The following is a 9,440-nucleotide window of genomic DNA, read 5'->3' as shown; positions in this document are numbered from 1 at the left end:
TGAAGGGCCTTCTCACTTCAGAGCTTCCTATGGAATCACATTCCACTTCAGCTCCCTCTTCTAAGTGATTTTTAGTGGCAGTGCCTATAGCCTTATTGGAGATGTATTTCTGCTCTAATGGGTCCCAGTCAACTTTCCCAGCAAGAGGTTGTGAGGCAGGTCCTCCAGTGGGTTGGCATTTTACTCTTCCAGCAACCTTCTGCTCTGCTTGATCAGCCTTGTAGCCACCCCTCCCCTCCCCCCACCATGTTATAGCCGCCTTCCTAACCCCCTGGGGAATACCAGAGGACATCTGCAGCATTGGGTTCTAGATTACACAAATCCAGGAGGTCAAAGTTCTTAGCTGGGCTCCTTGTTAACATTTATTTTTGTATCCCCAGAATCTAGCACCAAGTCTGGCTCGAAAATGTTTGCATGAAAGAATGAACGGACGAAATGATGACTCTCATTCCCTGGGATGGTGAAAGCCCACAGGTGGGTTAATCTGGCAAGCATGTGCTTTTGGTCATTCTCTGCAGACAAGAAGCATCAGCCTGAGATCCTTAATTCTTCACCCAGAGCACAGCGACCTTTATAGATTTTTCTCTCCTGTACTTTTTCCCTTTCAAATGCAAACACCAACACCATGCTTCCAGGAGCGGAGGATTCCTACCCTGAATGACTCTATTATGTTTGAGCCCCACATCCGCACTAGAGCAGGTCACACAGAGCCCTCCCATTCTCCCAGGTGGGCCCTGCCCCCACCCCTGGGGTTTAGTTCCCATCAAAACCTCCCAGGAAAGGCCCATCTTCACCCCCAGTGCGGGCACTCTCTAAGCCAGGCTCGGCTGACAAAGGCCCCTCAGTTTTCCCTTTCCTAACCAAAGTGTCTAGGGTGACAACCCCCACTCTCCACCCCAGCCCCAGGGGAATTCATTCCGTATTCAGTTACGTTCGTATATTCATCAGATGAGACTCCTGTTCTGTAAATCCAGGAGATATTCATTTTTTTGATTGATTTAAAGTGACTGCCTATCTCTTCTCTGCTTAACTGATTTTAATTTCATTTCTTTTATTTCAGATCCATGATGCCCTCCTCATGGCTCATCTCACTGTTAACTTCTCGTTTCCTCTGGGGCTCCCAAAACAGTATGTAAGGATGGCTTTCCTTTTAAATGCTCAGTACTATTGACCGCTCACGGGGCACAGCCTAGGCTACAAGGTAGCTAGCGAGCCACTGCTTTTTTTTTTGTTGGTTTCAGCTTTATTGAGATATGGTTGAAATACAACATTGGAAGTTTAGGGTGCATAGTGAGATGATTTGATACATGTAAATACTGTGACGTGATTACCACGAGATTAGTTAACTCATCTATCACCGGACACTATCGCCATTTTGTTGTTATGTTTGTAGTAAGAACATTTAAGATTTGGTCTCCTAGCAACTTTCAAATATAGAATACAGTTTTGTTAACTAGAGTCACAATGCCATACAGTAGGTTTCCAGAACTTCTTCATCTCATGGCTAAAAGTTTGTGCCCTGACCTACATTTTCCCCATTCCCCAGCACCCCCACCATCGTACTCTGTTTCCATGAGTTTGGCTTTTTAGGATTCTACATATAAATGAAAATATGTGGTATTTGTCTTTCTCTGTCTAGATTATTGCACTTAGCATAACACCCTCTAGGTTCATCCGGGTCACAAATGGCAAGATTTCCTTCTTTTTTATAACTGAGTGATATTTCAGTGTGTGTGTGTGTGTGTGTGTGTGTGTGTGTGTGTGTATACAGTATCTTATTTATCCATTCATCCATAGACACTTAAAGCTGTTTTCATATCCTAGCTGTTGTTTTTTTAAGCTCTTTAAAACATTTTTTTCTGTTTATGTATTTTTGAGAGTGAGAGAGAGCGTGCATGCGTGCATGAGTAGGGGAGGGGCAGAGAGCAGGCTCCAGGCTCCACGCTGTCATCACAGAGCCCAACGCAGGGCTTGAACTCACAAACCGAGAGATCACCACCTGAGCCAAAGCCGGACACTTTGCCAACTGAGCCATTCAGGTGCCCCTCATAACCTGGCTATTATAAATAAAGCTACAATGAACATGAGAGAGAAGATATCTCTTCAACATAGTGATTTCATCTCCTTTGGATATATACCCAGAAGTAGGATGGCTGGACGATATGATATGGTACTTCTATTTTTAATTTCTTGAGGAGGCTTCATATTGCTTTCCATAGTGGTGGCACCAAGTAACATTCTCACCAACAGTGCTCCCTTTCCTCCAGATCCTCACCAGCACTTGCTATCCTAGTGAGCCAATTCTGATCCTTCTCTGCCCTTCCCTTTTCCCCAGTTACTGGCTCATTCAATAATCAAGTATGGAGCACCCACCAAGGTTCAGGTTCAGAGCCATCTGCTTGGGATACAGGATACATATGTCTTGGTGGACCCTACCTTCAAGAACCCACAGTGAGGGAGGCATGGAAGTGTGATGTGGTCAGGGCAATGAGGGAACAACCCATTTAAGAGAATGGAAGAGGATAGTGACCTTGGGAGGTTTCCTAAGGGAGGAGATACCCATTTGTCATAAAAGATTAGTAGGTGATGGCCTCATGGAGAGGAGAAGATGTGAATATCCATTTATGATTCGATCACTAAGCGTGTTTTGGGACCTGCCACCTACCAGGCAAAGTTCTAGGTGCTGGAGAGATAGCAATGAACAAAATAGAAAGTTCACACTCCTGGGAAGAAACAGACAATAAGCAACATAAATAAGTAAAATATATACTATGTCATAAGGTGATAAGAGTTATATAGAGGAAAATAAATCAGGGAAGGGGATTTAAGTATGCATGTGTGTAAGGGGGTGACTCTTAAAAATGGTAGTTTTGGGGCACTTGGGTGGCTCAGTTAGTTAAGCATCCTAATTCTTGATTTTGACTCAGGTCATGATTTGAAGTTCGTGGGTCTAAGCCCTGCATTGGGCCCCACACTGACAGCATGGAGCCTGCTTGGGATCCTCTCTCCCTCTCTCTCTGTCCCCCTCCCCCAAAATACATAAATAAACTTCAAACAAAATGGTAGTTTAAAATACGGTAGCTAGGGAATGCTACTCTATTTTTACCAATCCCTTTTGTCTTCATGGTGGTTTAAACTATTTGCAAAGTGCTCTTACATCTATTAGCTTATTCAGTTCTGAAAATAATCCCACAAAGGGGTAGGAAAAATTGGTCTCCTTGTCTCTGTTGCTCCCTGTATTTGTTTGCTAGGGCTGCTGTAAAAAGCACCACTTAGTGGCTTAAACAATAGAAATGTACTTTCTTATAGCTTTGGAGGCTGGAAGTCCGAGGTCACGGTGTGGGCTGGGTTGGCTCCTTCCGGGAGCTATGAGGGAAGCACTGCTCTGGGCCTCTCCCTTTGGCTTGTACATGGCTGCCTTCCTCTTGTATCTCTTAACCTAGTTGTCCCTCTATTTGTGTCTCTGTGTCCAGATTTCTTGTTGCTATGATGACTCCAGTCATATAGGATCAGATCCCACCCTAATGCCCTGATTTCGACTTGATTACCTCTTTAAAGGCCCTATCTCCAAATCAGGCTACATTCTGAAGGACTGTGGGGTTAAGATCCAACACGTGAATTGTGATGGAGGTAGGAGGTGAGGGACACAGGTCAACCCATATCACTCCTCAAATTACTGACCTTTGCATTTCACAAGATACATGGAAGCTCTTATCGAGCTGGTTAGCTCGAGGCTAGAGGTACAAGACAGCCTACGCTATGCATGATCACTCTCAATTCATAAGCCTACTTACCTAAGACCATTTATCCAGGAGTGAAGTCACTTTACATGAAGGGTTCTACTTGACTCATTTGGAAAGCCAAAAAAAATTTTTTTTAAAGGACCCAACAGATCTAGGTTGAATTAGATTTTGATTCCGGGATCAGCCACCTCTTTTAACTCTGAGTAACCCTGAAAAATCCAGACTAAGCAGGGCCTTGAGTGAGCTGCTAAAGCTAAGAAAGCCAGCAGAAAGAACAAGAGAGAAAGGACTGATTAAAAGGGATATGAACCCAAGAAGGAAGGAGAATATTGAACAAAGGGGAAGTAAAGAGGTCAGGGAGCTGCAAACCCTCTGGTCACGTCAGAAATTATACCTCTTCGCTGGAGATTAAGTAACATACGCAAATGTATTTTGAAAGGTTGAAAGTGTTACAATTGTAAGGCATTCTCTTCTGAGGTAGAAAAACAGGGCATTGTCCCCTCTGGAGACTGGTACAGCCAGATTTTTCTGGCAGACTGCCTCCTAGTCTTGCCTTCATTTAATTTCTTCATCACAAATAGAATATCATAAATCTGGGAGTTGCCAGCATCCCTCGTCATTGCTTTGAGGAGGTTGCTCTTTTTAATTAACAAGTGTGAAAATTTCCAAGTCACGCTGACCTCCATGCTAACTTAACTGGGAGTATCAGGTTGGAACACTCTGCTTTCTCCTGAGGTCCTGGCTTAACTCTTACTGTAGAAGTCAAGGGAGTTGGAATTAATGTCCCTGGCTCTCATATCTCACTCCTGCCTTGTCTAAGACCCCGGCAAATAGCAATTAGCTGTGTTGCAGAGCCTTGCTCCCAGTGATTCTCAAAAGCAACCCAAGGCACACCTGATGGACCTCAAACTGACCTGAGAAAGTTCACCTTCTCGTTAGTCCTTTGGGACAAACTATTTATAAATGCATATGATTGCTTTTATGTACATCTAAGACCTACTTAGTAATAGCATGCTAAGTGAATTATGAAAGGTTAATCTAATTTGGAATTCATAAACCAGAATCAACGAGCTACTAAATTCTATTGAGGATTCTAATTTAATATTCCACCAAGAAGTCTGGCTCTCAGAGAAAGTTCTGGTGGACCCTTGCCCACTTCCTCTGGATGGCGCTTTGTCATTACTCCATACTGCCCTGTGTGAGTTGAGGTCTTCAAATGCTGCCATTCTTGCTTCTAATTATAATTACCGTTAACTTTGCTTCATCATTATCAAGTTAGTTGTGATGTGTTTGGTTAAAGCGACTAGCGTTGCATAGTTGTTTCAACTGTATTTTTTGGCTTTTAATTTTCCAGTAATTAGACTCAAAGACCATCATGCGTTGCTGTTTGAATATGAATCATTTATGCCCTAATTGCTAAAGCATGTGTACACTTAATCTCCCAAAACATACTTTGTAATGGCCCCTCAATAGTATTCTTGAATTATTTTTCCATTAGTACATGGGAAAGGAAGAGATTGATTAGCTATGGACTACTTTCCCGGCTTAGAGTGGGCTCAAGGAGGAAAAAGACAAGATTGAAAACCACTGTTTTAGACTCTGGGAATAATCAACTAAATTTACTGCATGTTTTGCAAGTAGCTTGTAAATGGCACGTGCAAACTCATTTCCCTTGGTAAATGCCTGGGAAATAAATATCCACACTTACCTTTCTCCAACCGCTACTCGGCTGCAGGCTCACTGTGGCTGGAGCAGGAAGTACTGCTGTCCAACGGATCAGGTGGCAGAGTGGTGATCGGCAGTGGGGTGGGGCTGACTTCAGAGCAAAGGTTTCGGGGCAACTGTAAATATGATTGGCAGAGTCACAAACAACGCTGAGCTCTACAAACAGTGGCCACTGCTCGAAGCAATAAGTTTCTGTTCAAGTTTGTGATAATTGCTGGTTGCACATCAATGAATGGCCAGTGCCCGTACAAGTCCAAAGTGACTTGAGGAGACCACTCTGGGGTTAATCTGGGCATCCAAGTATTCGGAATCCCCCAAAGCTGGCCCCGGGCTGACTTGAGGCATAATCACTCCCCTGTCCATCCCACTGAATGTTACTTGTATCTACGTTATAGTGCTGTGTTCTGCTTTGCTTTGTAGTGGTTTATAAGGATCTAACTTCCTTGCAGACTTTGTTTCTTTGGAGCAGGACCAAGTTTTACCCACCTTTAGGAGGCAGCTTGGCAGAGGGCCAGCAGCAGAGGGCCAGGGGATCAGAGAAACCTGGAGCGAATCTTGGCTCACCAGTGACTGACTAAATAAATGACTTATACAAGGAGTGATACCCAAAGGTGTTGCCAGTTTACATTTATGACTTAACCCAGAGACTAAAATAGTTTCAGATTACTTCCCTACCCGCTCTCATAAATAGATAGATGGCTGGCTGGCTAGATGGCTAGATGGCTGGCTGGCTGGCTGGCTAGATAAAGATATCTATCTCAATCATTCTTTCTTTACACACACACACACACACACACACACACACACACACAATCAGCTCTGCTTCTTTCTGTAATTGCCCTCATTTTCTCCTACTATAAATGAGCTTCCTCCATACAAGTGGTGGCAGTGGTTTCAAATACTTTGATTTCTTTAATTTCTGCTCAGCAACTCAGAGGGAAAGAGGACTTCTCTTTCTCCATATTAGTATATATGAGCCCAAAGAAGTCTCTGATTAGCCATATCTGGGTTATATGACCACCCTTGGGAGGGGAGAAGGGCTTTGTATTGGCAGTCCCACCAGAATCTACTGGTGCAATGGGGAGAGGAAACTCCCTAGAGGAAAGGGTCTTTGTAAATGCTGTTAACAAAAATAAGAATTGAGGTGTGTGTGCAGGAGGGGTGGGGGGGGAGGGGGGAAGGTGCTGAATTTGGTCAGACAAAATAGCAGCCATCTATTTCAATCAACAGGATGCTATATGTAAGGCAACAGGGCCTGGTACCAAAATAGACATTAAACTGAGCCACCCATGTCTTCCATTTTTGGCAGCTTCCAGTCCCTCTGTTCTTGGTGTCTCCTACCTCCTTTCTTAAGTATTTTTGTCCCAGGCACACCCAAAGTTACTTCTGGGACTGTAGGGAAACTGCAGCCAAAGGGGACACAAAGGACCCTGCCCCGCTTGACTCCATCCAGGAGCAGGAGAGAAAATATGCTTTCATTCTGGAATAGAAGGAAGGCTCACAGGGAAATCCGAAAGCTGCAGTGGTAAAGGAAAGTGAGCAGAGAGGCCATTATCAGGCCTATTCTCTTAGTGCTTGAGGAATCGTGAGCCGGGGCACAGCAAGTCCCATCAAAATTAGTGGCAGGATGGGATGCCTGGGTGGCACAGTCAGTTGAGCGGCTGACTCTTGATTCAGGCTCAGGTCATGGTCTCACGGTTCTGGGGATTGAGCCCCGTGCTGGGCTCTGTGCTGGCAGCACAGAGCCTGCTTGAGATTCTCTGTCTCTCTCTGTCCACCCCTCCCCTGCTCGCTCTCACGCTCTCTCTAAAAAATCAATAAATATGGGCACCTGGGTGGCTCAGTTGGTTGAGTGTCTGACTTCGGCTCAGGTCATGACCTCACGGCTTGTGAGTTCGAGCCCCGCGTCGGGTTCTGTGCTGACAGCTCAGAGCCTGGAGCCTGCTTCGCTTCTGTGTCTCCCTCTCTCTCTGCTCCTCCCCTGCTTGTGCTCTTTCTTTCTCTCTTTCAAAAATAAACATTAAAATAAATCAATAAATAAACTTTTTTTTTTTTAAATTACAGGAAAAAAAGAATTAGTGGCAGGCTTCAGGGAAGGGCCAATAGACTGATAGGTGGGGTTTCCTTTCTCCTTCCCCTCCTCCCTCTCCTCCTGCTTCTTCTCTTCTCTGCGGTTTTTCCACCATATCAGGGAACTCAAGGCAGTGTTTCTCCCCTTGCCAGAGGGCTCGGCACAAAGAGTGCCCCACTCAAGGGCTGAGGTGTTTAATCAGGAAGCAGAGAGTGATTTAACTCAGGCCCAGATAAGGCCTGGGGGTGGAGGGCATGCCAGGTTTCAATCCAGTAACCTGCACGGTGGGGCTTTGCTCTGAGTCCGTGACAGAGAAGACACCTGTGGAGGAGGGGTTGCTGACAGACCCAGGCTTGGGTTTGAGCAAGTTGGCCCTGGTGACAGACTCAGAGCCAAAGGGAACCATTTCCCCAGCACTGGGAAGAGTCAACACCTACACAAGGGTTTGTACTGAGTCCTTGATGATTTTCTGTTTCTGGTTTTGTTTTTGTTTTTCCGTCAGAAGCACACTCCAATAAGACTGGAAGTGCAGAGAGAAAGAGATAATATATGGTTTCCCCAGTTCTCGGCCATAGCTGGGGGCTGAGTGATGCAGGAGGTTGGGGACAGGAGAAAGTAAACGATGGAAGTTTAAGGACCCCCTCCCAGGCAGCTGTGATGTACAGAAAAGAGAAGGGATGTGGAATCAGGAGATCTGAATTTAAAGTCCGATTCAACTTCTTACTCACTGGGTGATCTTGGACAAGTTACTTGGCTCCTCTGTGCCTCAGTTTCCTCATTGGAAAGAATAGAGACAATAATATTTCAAAGGGTTGTTGTCAGGACAAAAAGAGTAAATACTGCTAATGTATTATTCCATTTCTCTGTGTCTACTAACTTCCTCAGGAAGCTGGAGAATGTAGTTGTTAAGGGCTTCGACGGTGGAATTTGACAGAGCTGAGTTTAAATGCCCATTTTGAATCACAAATAGAGATATTTACATCTGGAATGATCAAATACCTGGGATTTGCTTCAAAATAATGCAGGAAGTGGAGAGCCGGTGGGGTCTCACAGAAACCAGACTGGCCAGAGGTTGATAATTATTGAGGCCGGGTGATGGATACATGGGGGTTTATCAGAGAATCGCCCTACCTTGTATCTACAGGCGGTCTTCACTTTGCATGGTTCTGATATGCATGGATTGCGGTTGCCATGGTTTAGTTAGATAACAACAGTCCATCCACAACACAGTTCAAATTTCAGTTACCTCGGTATATTAACCGTAATTGCATAGAGCACACGTTCTGCTGCCAGCTCTTCAGTGCTCAAATCACTGCATAAAAAACCGACGCATGTCACGATCAGTGAGCTGTCACATCACTTCTTTTAAAGGCTGTCGCTTGGTTGTTGGTCACCGCCCATCTGCTGTTGGGCTCATTGGCAGACAGGGAAGCATGTGCTGAGTTGCCTGCCTGTCCCCCAGGAATAAACCCACACGACACTGTACAAAAATGGATGATCGAAAGAGAGCATTGGCCGACAGAGATGGACATGCACCAGAGACATGGAAAGTGATAATACTGAAAGCGAAATGGGAGATCACGACTGTGGGTATGTTGGTGTTCCCGCCACCCGAGACTACAGATACAGCTGGAGGATGTCGGCAAAGGCAAGTTCAGGGACATACGTGCTTGTGACGAAAAGGATGATGGTGTCTGAGAGGAAGTGACACCAGGAAAATGTTCACATGGAAGGCACTCTGGGAGGTGTTTCACAAAATGGAAAGTCCAAATGATAAAATGTTGGAAACTGATCCAATCTTAGAAAGGAAGTTGACAGTTTGCCAAGGCATTAAAAAAATGCTCAGTCTGTGTTGTATGTTACATGAGGAGAAGGCAAACACTGTTCAAACTACTCCTGAT

General features: G+C 44.9%; 1 long non-coding RNA gene across 2 annotated transcripts in view; it reads left to right on the top strand.

The window, feature by feature from the left end:
- Positions 1-383: 383 nt before the first annotated feature.
- LOC122212144 overlaps positions 384-9,440 on the top strand; it is a 29,962-nt gene continuing 20,905 nt past the window's right edge. The window contains exons 1-2 of one of the 2 annotated variants that reach the window (XR_006199032.1): positions 384-474; positions 1,061-1,128. This is a non-coding gene — a long non-coding RNA (uncharacterized LOC122212144). Of the gene's footprint in view, positions 475-1,060; positions 1,133-9,440 lie in introns of both variants that reach the window. The other variant, XR_006199031.1, reaches the window with a different exon arrangement.

The sequence above is a fragment of the Panthera leo genome, chromosome F3 (assembly GCF_018350215.1).
Source record: "Panthera leo isolate Ple1 chromosome F3, P.leo_Ple1_pat1.1, whole genome shotgun sequence".
In the NCBI taxonomy this organism is placed as follows: domain Eukaryota; kingdom Metazoa; phylum Chordata; class Mammalia; order Carnivora; family Felidae; genus Panthera; species Panthera leo.
This window is presented reverse-complemented; position numbering and strand designations above follow the sequence as displayed.